Raw genomic sequence first — 17,085 nt, 5'->3', positions numbered from 1 at the left:
GTGTGGCAGAGTAGGAAACTGACGGAGGTCCCGCTCAGCCCCTCAGATCGACACCTCCCAAGCTGTGCAGGCTGACTTCAGAGGCCGTCATTTCTGGCAGTAATGGGAAGAGGCTAAGGGCTTTAGAAATGCAGTTTCCTGAGCTAATATTTCATGCTAAATCTATTCCCTCTTTTGACATCTTTATGACCTGTGTACATTGGTCTCATATGTTCGTAATAATGTTCAAATTGAAAGAGTATTGTGATCGCTTCACAGTTAAAAAAAACAGCGCTCTTTGTTAAGTCAGTTTAAGCATCGTGTTACAGTTGGGGCTTGTGGCGAATCAGATACGTTTTTCTTTTAAAGATCACTCCTCCCTACTTTTCCAGGATTGTTCTACTTGGAAGGACTAGAAAGAATCTGTTGGCTTTATCTGAGGATCTCAAGGGTTGTTTCCATATGTTTCTTGTCCTCTGTTACAGAGTGATTATCTTTGGACAAGTTGGTGTGAGATGTTGAGTTAAAACCTTGAGTCTGGAATTATTAACTTCAATCTGGTCCTGGCCTGGAGTTTCTGTTTAGTTGTCTAGACGAAGGTGGTATGTCTGAGAGCTTGAAACACGGCCAACCTGTGTCCCAGGCCATACGATGGTTTCTTATGGACATCTGTGTTAGTTCTTACAGCAAGCCAGCAAGCCTAAAACAGTGACTGCCACTTCCTAGATTAAGAAACCGGGGCTCGGAAAGGTCCTGTGGCTTGAGCCACACTGGGCAAAACCAGCTGAGCAGCCTCTGAGTTTCTCACTCAGACTCCACCCAGGTTTGCAGTTTGTTAGATTCCATTCAGTTGGGTAGGTCTGGATCACCCACAGTGATGTAGTCTGCTATGTCAGGGAGAGAGAGGACTCTTCTTGCCCATTCCACCTCACTGTCCAGAGGTGTGCCTCTGGCCTCTTGTCATGGGATACAGGCCTGAAGAGGCAGCACTTTCTGAAGTGCACCTTGACAGGAGCCCCAGTCTTGCAGAAGCTAAGCGCAGAAAGGGACCTCCAGAATCCCACTGTCTTTCCAGAGGGTTTCTCATCTCTAATGACTCCCAGGGAGTGTTTGATTCACCCTGCTCTGCATTTCAAAATGGCCTCAGCAAGGTCTACTTCCTATCTCAGACACATGGTTGTACCACCTCTGTCTCTCAGGGACCCACACTGCTGAGGGGCTCCCTGTGGGCCCATCCTTGCTGCTGCACATTACTGGTTTGTCTGGGTCTAATTTGGGCCCCAGCGTACCCTGGGTGGAGGCTCGTCCATTTCACATTCTCCTCGGCGTTCGTTCGGCAGATTTTGTTCACCCAACAAATGTTAAATGCCAGTAGCCAGTAATAACTAACACCTCTCTCTAAATAAAGCACCGTTTTGAGGCAGCATCTACATGGCCATTCTGATTTCATCTTTTATTTAGGGAACAGGGAGGGGGAGCCATACCCCTGCACAGATTCTGTCAGCAGCAGTTGAGTTTCAAAGCCTGAAACTGGGTCAGGGTAACAGAATGTGGATGCAGAATGCTAAAGAGCTCCACAGCAAGGCCTCAGTTGTCAGGGTAAGAAAGGAAAGGGCTTGCTGGGGTCTGGGGAAGCAGACAGGATGGGGACTGGAAGACCACTGGGCCCACCTGAGCGTGCAGGCGGATGGCTGGGCTCTCTCCATCCCCCAGTCCCCACCTCTGAAGCTGGTACTTCCTTTCTGTGACTCAGGGTCAAACCCAATGGTGACTGAGCAGGGTCTGTGCTCTCCTCCAGTGACCTTGTGCACACTTTCAATCTATCCTTGTTACACATGGGGAAATAACCATGCGCACAGCCCTCACCTGCCTAGAACTCTGAGTCGGGGAGGTAAGTATTGGAAACAATGTCAAGTACTTAGGAAATCTCGAGACCAGTGCCACATGGAAGGGGCACCCATCAGCACAGACAGGATGGGCTGGAGAAGGGTAAGTTCAAGTCTGACCAGCTCAATCACCAGACCCAGAGACGGACGGATGGAGAGACTCAATCCTGAAAGCTGCCTGCAGTGGAGCGCACGCTCCTGTACACACACACCCCTCACAGGCAGCCCATGCTAGCAAAGAAAATAAATAAATAAGATTAAAAATTAAAAACTAGGACAGATGATGTTCAGAATACTGAACAGGCACCAGCTAACCAAAACATGGATACAGATTCTGTCAGCAGCAGTTTTATCCCTGGAGGGGCCGGCATGGTGAAGATAACACTGTAGTGGCCAAAGGAAGTGAGTTCAGAAGATTAATAATTACCAGTATGCGGGAAGATATTTTTAATTTCCACAGACAATATCTTAGATATGATGGAATAATCTGTTCTGGGCTGGAAGATTAGTTAGAGGTTGGGGCTTGTTATCCAAACAACAACAACAACAACAACTAAAAAGTAATTAACCAAAAAGAAGAAAGTCATTCCAGGCAGACTGCAGCATGTGCAAAGGCCCTGTGGCAGTGTGTTTGAGATGTGTATGGAGCTCAGAGTGGTTTGTGTGCATTGGCAAAGAGAATGCACTGAAGGTGAAGCTAGGCTTGGAGACACCCCCCCCCCCCCACACACACACACAGAATTCCTCAGCCCAGGTCAGATTGGGCGGTGTTTGTCATCCCAATGCTTTCTGGATTTTTATCTACGGCACTGGAGCAGAAAATGGATGGCAGCTTCAATTCCATTCTCTACTCCACTTCCCGGTGAACTTGAGAAGTGCCCACCCCACTCCAGTCAGGGTCTTTGGGGGGGATACGCTTAGCAAGCCCATTTCACAGATGAAGCTGCTGACTCCTGGGTCTCTGAACTACAGCTCTGACTCGCTGCCATTTCCACCAGCCTACTTCCTGAATTTCCCTGGATCTCAAGAAGCAGACTTTATCTGGGCATGAGAATCTACCTCACTGATGCCTGTGAAGTTCGGTGCATTTCCTCTTTCCAACAGTACACCTGACGTGCTGTGTTTTCTGGCCTTTGCGGCAGTTGGTAGATGGCAGGTGACCGTGAAAAATAACTAACTCTGAGAGCCCCCACCCTTCCCCCAAGGATAGATCCCGCTGCTGCTTCATGTTCCAAGCCCCCACCACTGGTGTGATTTCATCCTGCTCTGTTTTCACGAAGGTGAGCATCCAAGGACAGGAGCTTGGAGGAGGAGAGGCATTTATGGGAGGTGTCAGCAGGAGCCTGGCTGGCCCAGGCTGTGTAGGTCTGGATCAGGTGCATGGGCTGGTGCAGAGAGCCCTGCCCTGGGCTCCAGAGGGAGGGTCTCACTGGCAGGGACCTGAGGCGCACAGCTGCTCTCCAGTGAGGGAAGCTGTAAGGGGCTGTGGTGCTGCATGCTAATTGACAGACTTTAATGACTTCTCGCCTCTCCCTGCCCGCCCCACTACCACCAATCCCCTCAGTCTGGCTCTGGGCAGAGGAGGCTCGCTGCCATGGCAACCAAGCCTTCCAAAGCTGGGAGAACTCACCACAGAGATGTGGGGAGGAAAATTTCACTGCCGAATTTCCAAAGGGTCTGAAAAGGGAGGGAAGAAAAGAGCGGGTCTTGGGAGTGATACAATTGAGAACAATGCTTTTGTGGCTGAAGACGCTGGGGTATAAAGAAATGTGCAAGGACTCATAATCCTATGGAGATAGGGCCTGGTGAGATGCTCCGGGCCTTCCAATCACCAGTGTGTTCAGGAGCACAGCCCCATGCCCAGAGGATCCCAGCACAGAACCAAGGGACCCAGCACAAAATATGGAGCAAGTCTGCAGTGCTCTTGTTAAGATTTGACCTATGTCCTCAGGGACAATGATGAGAAAAAGGTTAACTTGATCACCAAAGCCATTTGATTACTGTAGGGGTGGGGTGGGGTGAATCAATGGGTGCACTTCCCAGCCATATTGCTAGGCAGAGAGGGCAGGGCCTATCCAGGTGTGCGGATGAACTCAACCTGCCCCAGTTTGACTCAGAACTGTTTGATGCTGCTTTGGAGAAAGATGTCCAACCAAAGCACTCGGGGTACCTCCCATAATAGGACACGTCAGTCATAGACAGAGGGAGTCTGGTGATGCCCTCTTATTCGGAGGAGTCCCACAATAGTCTCCTCCACACACATTAGTTCATTTCTCTGTTACTCAGGCCTCTCGTTCAAAACACTTGTCCCCCCTGTTTCTAAAGGAGTTTGAGCTTTTTGTGCCGTGATCTCATGGCATCTTTTCTGAACTGCCCTAGTGTTAAGTAGCTGGTGCTCAGAGTGTCAAAGGGATACTTAGTTCTTAAAACCAAAGCAAACACCACTTACACACACACACACACACACACACACACACACACACACACACACACAAATGCTTTCTTTGGGACCAAGCAGGACTCTATAAAGGAGAACCACAAAGGCCCTGACAGTCCTCAGCACTCAAAGCTATAGACACAGACTACAGGCCTTTATTTGCCCTTGACAACTCGCAAAACAAGCTGAGGCTGGCAGCTCACTCACAACCCAAGTCAGGGAGCCCTGAGAGCGAGAGTGCTTGGGGCTGGAGGAGGGATCCAACTACACAAAACAGAAGCAATTGGTTTTCAGAGGACACGGGCCACGCTGAGAAAAGCCTCATTTGTTCCTATTGACCAAGAGACAAACAATGTCACATTCACCTTTTTCTCCCTGATGTCATTTTTCACACAAAAGCTTGGTGACATGCTTGCCTCTCAAGGCCTGGCTCCCTGTGAGACTTCTGACAAGGCCTCCCTCTGCTCCTTTTCAACAGTATCCAATGCAGAGGGCAGGCTAGAGACAGCAGGCAGGGAGCGAAGCATTCTGAACGAGAGGCTGAGAGGCCGGAGTAACAGCGAAATGAGCTAACGTGTTCATTTCCCTTCTGCTAGGGGCCATCAGAGGGAATAGCAACTCCATATCTTCCCAGATGACTTCCTGTTTCTGGTACGGTTTGCACACAGACAGCATCTCAACCAGTCTCAGGACTAGCCTGGAAGCACGTGGATAAGGCTGCGTCAACTAAGCAAGGAACAGATGACAGAAACACAAGCCACACCACCGATCTGGGGTTGCCATTAACAACCAACTTCCTAACTACCATGTTCTCTGGGTATAAGAGCACAGGGTGGCCTGGGTTTTGGAAACTTCTCAGGAGATCAAAGATAGTCTCCTTTAAAGAAAGCTTATGGAATCTAGATTTTTTTTCTAAAAAGAATGTGAATGCAGGATGAGGGTCATGAGGAAGAAGGACAGAGAAGAGGAGGGACAGGTGACAGTGACTGGATGGGATCCGTGGGCTTTATGAACAGGTACAGAAATGTTACAATGAAACCAGTTATTTTCTACAATTAATATGTGCTAATTTAAAACTACAAAGAATGAGAGTAAGTAATAAACGGACGGACATACATAACGTCAAAGAAAGGGGGGAAAAAACCCCAAAAGTTGAGGCAATTATACCAAAAGGGGGAAAAAGGATTTTCAAAGAAGACTACAAAGAAGAAAACATTTTCAAAAAGTAACAGCTTAAAGAGGCAACAATAACCATGGGACAAGGGATTAAGAAGCTATTTCCCCGTGTCTTCTATAGGTTTTAAAAACAAGAATTAGGGTAGGTGACTTTGGTTATGGTTGCAAGGCCCCAAAACTCACACACTGGGAACTTGTTCCTCAAGGCAAGGTGGTCAGAATCTTTAAGGGGTGATTGCATTGTGGGGGTTCAGCCCTCAGAAGCCCACGTACACTGCTGCTGTGGTGTGGGGCATGAGAATGGGTTCTGTAGACTGGCTTTCCCTCATCTGGCCTCACGCTAAGACCTTGGGCTGTGGGTTGATGCAGCTGTGGACACCTTGACATTGGACTCCCCAAGGTTGAAGAGGTGTCTGATCTACATAACTCAATCGATGCTGTAACCCAGAACAGCTAAAGCTGTCACCTAGAGCTCTTCCTGACTGATCGGAGAGATAGGATGTGGCATGTGCCAATCAGCCAGTCTTGCAAGGAGTTTAACCACAGCTTTAGATATTTTACTACTATTACTTGTGTAACTCATTTAATTGAGAAGAGCATTTGTCTAAATTGTATTTTCTGCGTAAAATTATTTTGAGGTGTCCTTTCATGGGTGTTATGAGAATATTGAAGGCAAAAAATGTTACAGTTGATCCAACTACAACAGTCTGTACGCATTTTAAATACATTTACAAAGATAGGGAAGAGCCAACGGAGAGCAAGTGACAAGGATTTGGGGATTGTGACAAATTGGGGGATAACAAATACAATTTTTGAGAAGCATCATTAAGGTTTGAATCTCTCAGCCCAAATACCTGCAACCAAGAATCAGAATGGTGGATGTGAAGAGATGTTGAGTGGGCAGGTCCAGCTATGCAGAGGGGCTGAGTGGGTGGGTCCAGGTCCAGCTGTGCAGAGGGGCTGAATGGGTGGGTCCAGTTGTGCAGAGGGGCTGAGTGGGTGGGTCCAGTTGTGCAGAGGGGCTGAGTGGGTGGGTCCAGTTGTGCAGAGGGGCTGAGTGGGTGGGTCCAGGTCCAGCTGTGCAGAGGGGCTGAGTGGGTGGGTCCAGGTCCAGCTGTGCAGAGGGGCTGAGTGGGTGGGTCCAGGTCCAGCTGTGCAGAGGGGCTGAGTGGGTGGGTCCAGTTGTGCAGAGGGGCTGAGTGGGCGTGTCCAGTTGTGCAGAGGGGCTGAGTGGGTGGGTCCAGCTGTGCAGAGGGGCTGACTGGGAGGGTCTGTCTGTGCCCAGGGCCTGAGTGGGTGGGTCTGTCTGTGTAGAGGATACCAAGTAGGTAAGTGGTCCTCACTGAGGAGAGGGGTTGCATGGCTGGGCCCGGCTGAAGAAATTTCATTCTTACTCTGCTGGGTTTGTTGTAATTTCCCTAAGGTTAGTGCAGTGATTTATGGATGATTTGATGATCTGTAGTCGCGGAGCCTTGGCTGAGTCACCTGTGTACTGATACTATATATTTGCATTTAGAACATGAAGTCACTCTTATCCTGGTTCCCATAATACCACGACTCTCTGCAGTATAATCAGATTTAAATTCAGTGTCCTACTTTATATCACAGTTATTTCTCATTTTATGTCAGTCAGTGCAGTCAGTCAGCTGCTCCCAGCTGCTTCAGCCCTGTGGGATTTGGGGCTATGTCACAGAGAAGATGCCTCCAAAGCCAGCTGCCTGCTGTGCTGTGCACATGTGACATTATATAGTGCCTGCCTTTCCATCCCTTCACACGGAATGATATTGAGTAGCAGTTTCCTTGAAAATTGAAACATTCCATCTTTAAGGGAAGCTCTTTAAGCAGGGAGGTAAACAATTCAAAATTAGCTCCAGGAAGTCCCTGAAACCCATCAGACCCCTTAGCCCCACCCCCACCACCACCACCACCAAAGTGCACACTGAAATCTGAGAGTCCCCTTCAGAGGGAAGGAAGCCAAACAAGAACAACAACAACAACAACAAAAACAAACCTCAGAGCAGACCAACTGCCTGGAAGCAGCAGAAACCAGCTGAGCTGTTTGGAGGAAGTTTAGACCAGTGTCACCTAGAAAGGACACTCTCCAACCTGTTGAGCTGCCTGCAGGCTGTGCAGTGAGCTCCAGGTTCCCAGTTGTTGTGAGCTGTCACCCATGCTGGAGTGGGCCTTGATGATACAGCTGTAAGTCATTTCTGCTCCTCACGCAGATTTTTTAAGTAACCCCAATAAAACTCATTGGTTCACCAAGTTGAACTTTGGTCTGACATGTATTCCCTAATGACTTAGACAAACAGTAATGACTTTAGACTTCTGTGAATGAAGACCTTGGCTCTGCCTACAAACTTTTGTCTTCTGTGCACCACCCGCCGGTTCTTCCTCTGCATGCTCCCCTCGGCCCTGTCAGTTCCCACATATCCTGAGCTTCTGTGTCACACTGCACAGAAACTCCCAACTTTGGAGGTCACATGACAGCCATTTTGGCTGCTATTTATGTGTCTTGTCCCTGGCACTCCCAGAGGATGAATAAGCTCTTGTTACTTGGTGGGTGATAAATAAAGTGAGACCCACTAGGAAGCAATTGTGGCTTTTCAGGGTTGTGAATAAGACACACACACACACACACACATATACACACACACATACATACACATCCAACACAATGAACTAACAACATTAATTATATGTAGACCAACAGCTTCAAAAATACACAATAAAAGTTCAAGAATTTCACTGTTAATATTCTTTCTGTAAAAATTAAATTTGAATTTTGCATCATCCTTCGTGTCAGAGATAGCAGTATTGACTTGAACAACCATGAGGAAAGTGCCGTGGGAGGGACTGGAAGCATGCAGGTGCCTTCATGGGTGCTGTCAGGTAAGGGATGCTTCTACTCAGGAGTGACGACTGGGTCTTCCTTTCAACGCATCACTGGCCTTTGTTCCCCAAATGTGGGCCACTGAGCTCTGCAACATTTTGTGTGAGGTTAGAAGGGAAATCCAAGATGGGGCAGAGGGAAGAAAGGAGTTTCCAGTGGCAGAAGCAAACACTGCTTTGCTGTTTTCTTTCAGGGCTGGTGATGCCTTTTCTGCGTTGACTAAATAAACATTTTGCATTTTCCTAGCTTAAAAAAGTAAATGGGGTTGCTTCTAACTGCATTTATAATGCTGTATCAAGACACCTGTGTCATCTGTATATATAGCAAGGTTATTTCTTCATCTACTCAAAGCAATTCTGGACCAGTCATTAATGAACACCCAGTGAATTTAAGGCCAGTGATCATCATGAAACTGCAATAATGCCTTTATAGTGGCTCCTTAATTAGAAAAGCCATGATGATCCACTTGAATCTTTATCATTCACTTTTCAGTTATAAAGACATCAAATAAATAACTACCATTCACAGGACAGAGTGTGGTTCTCCTCCACCAACCTCATCAGAAACAGACCGCACTAATAGGGCTCTCATTCATGCACAAAATGGCCTGTGGTCCAACACCCCTTTGAGTGATGGTCTGCTTTGACATAAAAGATATTTTTGCCTGTTTACTGGATATTATACAGGGTCCCAAAGTGGACCTCTCCTTTTCTCTCTGTAGAATGCTTTTACCTGCCTTTACCAGTAACACGTCACACGACTGCTTGAGATCGAAGTGAGCCCTATCTGTTGATGGAGAAGATGCCTGAAATGTTCTAAGATTATAAAATAGCACCAAGTTTCAGCCATGAGTGAAGCAATTTCTCTAGAAATTTCCTACTGGGCGGTGAAATGCAAGCTTTGGAACATTACCTTTGGCATCAGTATAGAAGGTGTCTCTCAAAGGATTGTCACCCTTGGCCTTCTAATGCTTGCCAGAGAACAGCTATGGTTTAACCTGCTCAGGATTCACAGGCCATATCATTTTTATCTCTGAGAGTTTGTTCTAGAGAACACGGGAGACCCAGTCAGTCCCAAGTAGAAGCATCAACTCACTGAGGGTACTCGTGCCTGTACACTTAGGGCTCTGGCTGCAAGGACCTGCGCCAGGGGCCCAGCCCCTCTAAGTCCTTGTTTTAGCCACAGCCTCTTGGTGCTTCCTTCTCTGCCTGCCTCTTCTGGCTTTATAATTGGTCCCTGAAACTACAGAAGAAAACCATATGAAACCCTTGCCACTCCTGCTTGGTAGTTAAATGTGCTTCTTGTCAGTGTGTCTAATTGCTCTTACACTGAGCATTAGTGTCTACTGGATTAATGGAAATTCCCCTTGCCAGTATGGATGCTGGCAACAGCAGTCCTGCTATGTAAATGAATATCAAATCCGTTTTGGCTAATTCAAGGAGGGTAGAGTTTAGCCCTTAGAAAGACACCACAACCATACTTTTTATGTTAACAAAGGTGAGTCACAAGGTACGTATCCCCTTTAGGAACCCTTTGGATGGTAGCCATTAGCCTTTGGCAGAAGGACAGTCAAGGTTACAGGCTGGACCGTGAATTTGATGCTTTGAACATTTCATGGTGAACACACAGTTCTTTACTGCTGTTGTGCAGCCCAGGGCTGGAGTCCTGGGCTAGATTTCAAAAGTTGTGTTTGATGTAAAGTGCTCCGAGGGGTTTTGTCCTCAGTAAAAGCTTAATAAATGTCACGTCAACCACATTAGCCTGCTGATCATACCTTCCTCAAGCAGGGAGGTAAATTACAGGACCCCAGAAGGGGCAATTTTAGTCAGTTTCCATTACAGAAACGGGAACACTTGAAGAATGTCAAAGGATTGGCTAATGTCTGAATGCTGCTCTGGCTCAGACGTCCCTAAGTAAACATAATACATCGACAAGGGGATTAATCACTTCTGCACTCCTGAAAATGCCCTTCAACGGATGGAGTTGTGATTCATTCTTTCTGACTCTCTCTCTTTGTCTCTCCACTGTCTCTGTCTGTCTCTGTTTCTCTGTCTCTCTGTCTCTGTCTGTCTCTGTGTGTGTGCGTATCCTTCCTTCCTTCCTTTCTTCTTTCCTTCCTTCCTTCCTTCCTTCCTTCCTTCCTTCCTTCCTTCCTTCCTTCTTTCCTTCCTCCTATCTCTTCTCCATGCCTCCCCATCTCAAAAGATACAGTCTTGCCTTGGTAACATAGCCAAACATACATCAGTAACAGGAAGGCAACATTGTCTTCAGCATCCCTGGTAACTGCAATGGCTTTACTCTTTACTCTCTGTGCTTGACATTCCTGCCATTTGAAACTTTGTAAATTTCATCGCATCTCCGCTGAAGATACAGAAGGAATAAAATAATAAAATAACAAACGCAATGAAGACGTTGAGAGGCTTTCTCCTGACAATATAACAAATTCATGGCAAAGGTCAGACATGGGAGTTAAGTCCCAGTAGTGTGTCTTCCAGGTTTATAGCAAGTACTTCATGAACTACACTAACTTTTCAAAATCTGAGAAAATTCTGTAAATATATTTTGTCACATGCAAGAGTGTGTCCCTGGGTGCAATCCCAAGTTCAGGATCACTGGCTTTGAGGTCATTGGAATTGTCTTGTGCTCTGTAAACTCTAAGGTACCCCACAAACCTACTGAAAGTGTGGGGGTGAGGCCCAGCAGCCTGTTTTAGGGAAGCCACCAAGTAGCTATGTGCACATAAACGTTGATAACCACTGCCCTAGGACACGTGATGCCTTCCCTCCACCCTTACACCAACCCACACTGGGCAATGGTGCTGTTATTTGTTTGTTTGTTTATTTGCTTGTTTATTTATTTATTTTGGTGGATCTGGAGATCCCCAGGGCTTCTTGCATGCTAGGCCAGGGGCTCATTTAATCAGCCCTATGATTTTAGAGGTAATGAAACCAAGGCCCTGAAAAAAGAGTGAACATTTTAAGATCGTGTGATCAGTTTAAGAGACTGACCCCCAACTCTGTTTGGCTGGTCGTAGAGATGCAATCCCCAAGACTCTCAACAAAGGTGAGCATCAGAAATGGTTTCTTCTAAAAAGGGGTGACCTAGGGTTTCTATCCCCAGTAAAGCTTTTCTTGTTCTGCACAGTGGACCTCTCCTTGGTAGATGATGGCTACCAGGCCCTGACCCTCCTCCCACCCCATTCTATGCTTTGAAGGGTGTTGACATATCTGAGGGTTGTATCTGTGAGTGGAAATCTGAGCTTCTACAATGTTCATCTTAAACAGCCAGTTTCCTTGGGACTCGAGCCTTGTGGCTTAGGCATTTTTTACTCCAATGAGCGACACTTGTTCTATAGGGGATCCTAGTATAGCTGACCTCAATTTCCAGAACTAGAGGGGACTCAAGCACTCAAAGAGGGCTGATTACAGTAAAACAAGGGTTAAAGTAAATATGAAGGCTTTGGTGCCAGAGAAGCTCATGACAGAAGGGTGGGCAGCTGTCCTTCCAGCAGCTCCATAGGCTGGCAGGTGCTGTGGGTTGTCCTGGGACCAGCAAGAGCCTCACGGTAAGCAGTAGCATATTTCACTGTGGGTCGCCACCCTATCAGTATTGCCATGGGGTTGTTGAATTTTCCCGTTGCCATGGGAACCGGACTGATTATGAACTCAGAGCAATTTGGTATAAGATGCTGTTAAAGGGCACTTAGATACAAATGTTGACAACTGGAAGTAGGGACACTTGAGGGGGTCTTGCCCTCATTCTCTCAGCTCACACATCTGCAGTGTGAGCTCAGTCCTAAGACATAATGCCAAAGGATCAGAACAGGAATCATCTGTCCCCTCTCCCCTGCCCTTGCTTCACACAGGGGAAGCAGCTCAGAGCAAGGATGGGAGAGGAAACACATAAGCCACCCAAGCTTGAGATCCATCCTTGGCTCCGAAGACCATCCCTTTTGATCATGACTGCATCGTACTTATACATTTTCTCCTGGAATGGAGATTAACCTAGGTTCTAGCATATGTGTGAAGTAATGTTTAATCTCAAACAGTAAAGGGAGAGACTCCCACAATGGTCAAGTAGTAGCCATCCTGTGTTCCAGAGAATGACCGTTAAGGTATGTAATTATGTTCCGTGATATGTGCTCCATGTTGGACTTTCTCAGCCCACACTCATTTGTAGGGAATTGGTGAGAAAGACTCAGCAAACCTGATGAAGATGTTGCCGCAAGGATGATAAAGTAGACCTCAGGCGAGTCTATACCCTTACAGTGACTGACTTAGCCAAAGGGAGAGAAAGGCACTGAGTTTCCGTGGGGGTTTAGACCAATCAGATGCCTCCGTAGTACTGCATAGGCCAGGGGAAATCTAGGGGAGGGTCTGGGCCAGGGAGTCTGGAGATGCGGGGAGGGTCGAGGGAGGGGGGTGCCGCAGCTCCTGAGTAATGCAGGTGTGTATGGATGCAGAGATGTTTCAGCATCAGGATTGGTGATTTAAAGCTAACGTCTGCTGAGAGGGAAGTCTGTTCAACCTTGCTTTGCTAATCCAGAATCATCCAGAGCCACTCATTCAGCAGAGCAGGAATCCTTGTGGATGCGGTAACACATAGGTGTCATCAAATCGACCTTGATGAGAGGCCACCAGCTCAGAGCTCTCCTTCCAGATCTCTCTGTATAGCCTTGGTCCATCCTTCTGGGGCTGGGGGGGGGGGCGGGGGGGGGGCGTGCTATACAACACACAATTCCATCTGACGTGGAGAATAATAGAGCACATAAGCATTGAGAAGCTGTAAACAATTTACTCTTTCACTAATCAGAATTCACTCCACCTAGAAGCAGCCAATCAACTAGATTGATAACTTGCTTTTCAACAAATTTAGCTAGTTTCTTGAGTAAGCTGTTTTCAGTTTGTTTTGTTTTGTTTTGTTTTGTTTTCTGCAAAGACTTAACTTTAGATAATTAATAAACACTCAGAACCTATCTGGGGGGGGGGGTTTGTGTATGCTTGGCCCAGGGAGTGGCACTATTAGGAGGTGTGGCCTTGTTGGAAGAAGTGTGTCACTGTGGGGGTTGGCTTTGAGACCCTCCTCCTAGCTGCCTGGAAGACAGTCCTTTCCTGGCTGGCTGTTAGAGAGAAGGTAAGATTGGAGCATGTTTGGATGGTATGTGTCAGAGTCAACGCAGTAAGCGTTCCTTACCAACTGTGCATTTGGAGATTCGTCTACTTCATAAAATCAGCTTGTAACCTCCAAATCAATAGTCAGGGTGCTCTCTCAGGCATTCACAGTCACACACAGGATAATTAAAATTGGAATTGTCTGGCTTGGGCGTTCTAGCAAACCTCAGGGACACTGCGAGACAGTCTTCTCTCAGCTTTCCACCAAGTGTACCTTTCAAGAAGGACTTAGTACCATTCATCCTGTATCTTTTGAGACTCTGTTAGTTGCTTTGCTGCTTAAAATGGTCTCCAAGCAGTGGTGAGGTACGGCCTCCAGTTCCTAAGGCCAAGAAAGCTGGGGGTGTGCCTTACAGAAAAATACGTGCATTAAATCTACTTTGAATGTCTATGAATCTGCAACACACAGGTGTTTCCTAGTCTTGGAGTTGGGTCTCAGCAAACAGGTCACTGCCTGGGAACACAACACAGTTGATGTCCTCAACCTTCAGAACGGCCTAGTTTAGTCAAGTAGGGCATTTCCTCTAGTGGGTGCATGGCTGACTGGGGAACTGCAGCTCACTGCCACTGCCCAGCATCCTATGATGAGTGCACTTGGTGCGTACAGCCTGGGAAATTACCCAACTCAAAACGGGAAATGATAGGTTTCTACTAAGTTAATCTTCCTTTTGCACCAACCACTGTAAAGTTGGAACACTAAGTTCAGCTACCATAAATTAAGGACATGCTTATATTAAAAAAAAAAAAAAAAAAAAAAAAGCTTTACACAGAAGGGCCCATACGCTTCTTACACTGGCAGATCAGCTGACAGAAACGTGAGGACCAGAGGTGACAGTTTAACCTTCATTAAACCCAGGTGGAATCTCAGATTTACCACCTCAGTTTTCAGTGATGTTGTGGGACTCACGTGCTATGAATAACAAGGGTCTTTTGTATGTGCACACGCATGTTGCACACACATGTTGCCAGCATTCGTATGTCCTTAGCTCTACACCAATAGTTACACACAAACGTATAAGAAAATAGCATGTACCAATACGCAGATATGCAACTTGGAGGTTTAGGAATGATTTAATTTCCCCCTTTGAGTCTCAGAGTGTTTTTATAACATTGTTTTTTACCATAAAAACATTTAAGGTGGACCAAAGCCAAGGAAACCCCATGGATTGATAACAGTTAGACTTGTGTATGGTGTTTTGGAAACTGCTGGCTTTCTTTTTAAGAAGGTTGGCCAGCATGTGTCCTTCATGGTTATTCCCTAGACAGGTCAGCTGACCTTCCAATGTTTTAGTTGGATGTTTGAAGAAGTTGGAATAACATCAGGCCTTGCATGAATGTATACATTAAAATACTGTATTCCAGGGAGATACTTTAGTCCTCGAGGCTCCTACAACTGTGGTCTTTAAGAGTAGTGACTTTGAGCTGAGTTATATTCAGATCAAATTCCTCTCAGACACTCTAAGTCCCTGTGTGACTGCATGGCAGATGGCCCATCTACAGAGGTGCCTATGGATGGGTGAGGTCATAGGGTAGAGCCCCGATCCAGTAGAACTCTTTCCAAAAGAGACAAGACGGACGGCAGGGCAGTTTTCTGCGTGGACACACAGTAGTGTGGCCGTCGTCAGTAAGTCACGAAGATAACCCTGAGCTTGGTCTTGGCACTCTGACCTTGACCCTCCAGACTGTGACATAGGATATTTCTGGAGTTTAAGCCACCCAGCCTGTGGTATTTTGTGATGGCCGTCTGAGCAAATACAGTTGGTTCAGTCCCTTGATGAGCCGGCTTCCTTCTTGTAACCACTGCCTGTCCTTGGACGGTCAGACCAAGGTGTAGAAAGTTCTGTCCCTTGTGCTTTTCCTTAAACCCCTCTACACCCAAGCTGGCAGTGTTTCATCCAAATCTGTTTCCATCACACAACTTCAGTGTGCTGCTGTCCTCTACTAAGACATCCACAGTTTACAGCAAAATATGAGAGTCATTAAAAAGACCTTTGTAAAAGCCCGGGAATCAGAGACCTTGTTATCCTGACAGAAACACAGATTCCCAAAACTCCTAATGGACCGGTTATGACGTCATACTCTCGGGGCCATTGTCCTAACAAGTGGAATCAGAGCTGTCACACTGCCACCTTATTTGGCTCTATTGACACCATGACCACATTAGTAACGTGAAATCCCTCTCTGCTCAGAACAAAAACCTGTCAATATTACATTCTCTTCCCATATTCCAAGCACCTCTGTGATGTCTGATTCTACTTTATTTTTGCCTTTCCCCTCATCTTGTTTCCATTTGCTGAAAAGTCTTCATTGTTCCAGAGGTCAAGAAAAATGGGGGTGGGGGGAAGGACTTGTTTAGAAGTAGTTGCCTAGCAACCCATCTTCCTTATTCCAAGGACAGGAGGCAATTTGCATTTTGGGAAAGAAGGAGGAGAAAAGAAAAGCTTCAGAGTGCTGGGCTGGGAATATTTGGTTGACCACTCCTCAATGGAGCCTGCCCTCCTCTGAGAACTCCCCCTGGGTGGCCATCCTTTGCAGACAGCCCTGTGTGTGCTAACTCAAGAGAGCCGCCCTCTTTCAAGGTGCTCCCAAAGTGCCTGGGGCAGTGAGTGGCTCCGGGCACTGCCAAGACGCAGCCCCAGGCAGCTCGAGGACAGAGCTCAGGACATCCTGGTCTCATTCAAGAGACTGTTTCGTTCCCACAGTGCTCTCCTCCTTTGTAGCAGCAGTTCTTTTCTGGACACGTGCCACACCCAGGCCATGTCCAGGCCTGTTTCCCTTAACCCCCAAGCTGCTGGTGGGTTCTTGAACCTGCTTTGGGAAAGCCGGAGCCAGCAGGCATGTGGCAAAGACAACAAGACACTAACCTCTATCTCCATTGGTACTCTTAGTTGGCCTACAAGAGGCAGAGGTAAGGGGAAGGGAGGTTGCTTTCTAAATCCAGTGGGAAAGTCAAGGGCACTGGTTTCTGGGAAAATCACTGTCCCACACCATAGAGCAGACCTCAAACATCTCATTCACTGCCTCAGTTTCCACGATGGTATAACAGAAGGTGCTAACTTTTGGTTAGAGAGTTGTGGAGAAAGAAAGATTATAGTCCTGAAGGCTTCTAAGTGGTAAAAAGGAAGAGGAGAAGGAAGAGATGGTGGAGTAGGATGAGAAGAAGAAGGGAATGAAGAGGAAAAGGAAAAGAAAAAGAGGAGAAGGAGGAGCTAATTCTTAAGCTTTAAGTGGACGAGACATTGAGTGTGCTGTAAATTACAGTCTCTAAGACTGAGACATTTGCAAACTACACTTGCACTGTTTAGCTCACTTCAAACACTGCCAGGTAACAAGAAGGCACGCACCCTCCATTCTGCTGTTTAATGAGGACATCAGCCTCATGGCAGAGGCCCTGCTGAGCATAGGTAATTCTGATCTTCACAATCCGAGTGTGATAGCAGATACGGCTGTCACTGCGGAGGGGTGTCTTAGACACCTTGTGATTCCTTTGTCGTTTCCTATTCTTCCATGTGCATGGACCCCTAAAACAAAGCGATTCCCGAA

At 46.9% G+C, this 17,085-nt stretch overlaps 1 protein-coding gene across 3 annotated transcripts in view, besides 1 other annotated feature; it reads right to left on the bottom strand.

The window, feature by feature from the left end:
- Ntrk2 (neurotrophic tyrosine kinase, receptor, type 2) overlaps window positions 1–17,085 on the bottom strand; it is a 327,499-nt gene that overhangs the window by 37,648 nt on the left and 272,766 nt on the right. The gene's annotated exons all lie outside the window — the stretch shown is intronic.
- Window positions 2,165–6,139: an enhancer, noted in NCBI's record as "VISTA enhancer mm14". NCBI's record gives its function as "enhancer in: hindbrain (rhombencephalon)[5/6] | midbrain (mesencephalon)[5/6] | forebrain[5/6]" and the evidence as "EXISTENCE:transgenic organism evidence [ECO:0001131][PMID:17130149]".

This window comes from Mus musculus, chromosome 13 (genome assembly GCF_000001635.26).
Source record: "Mus musculus strain C57BL/6J chromosome 13, GRCm38.p6 C57BL/6J".
Classification (NCBI taxonomy): Eukaryota; Metazoa; Chordata; class Mammalia; order Rodentia; family Muridae; genus Mus; species Mus musculus.
This window is presented reverse-complemented; position numbering and strand designations above follow the sequence as displayed.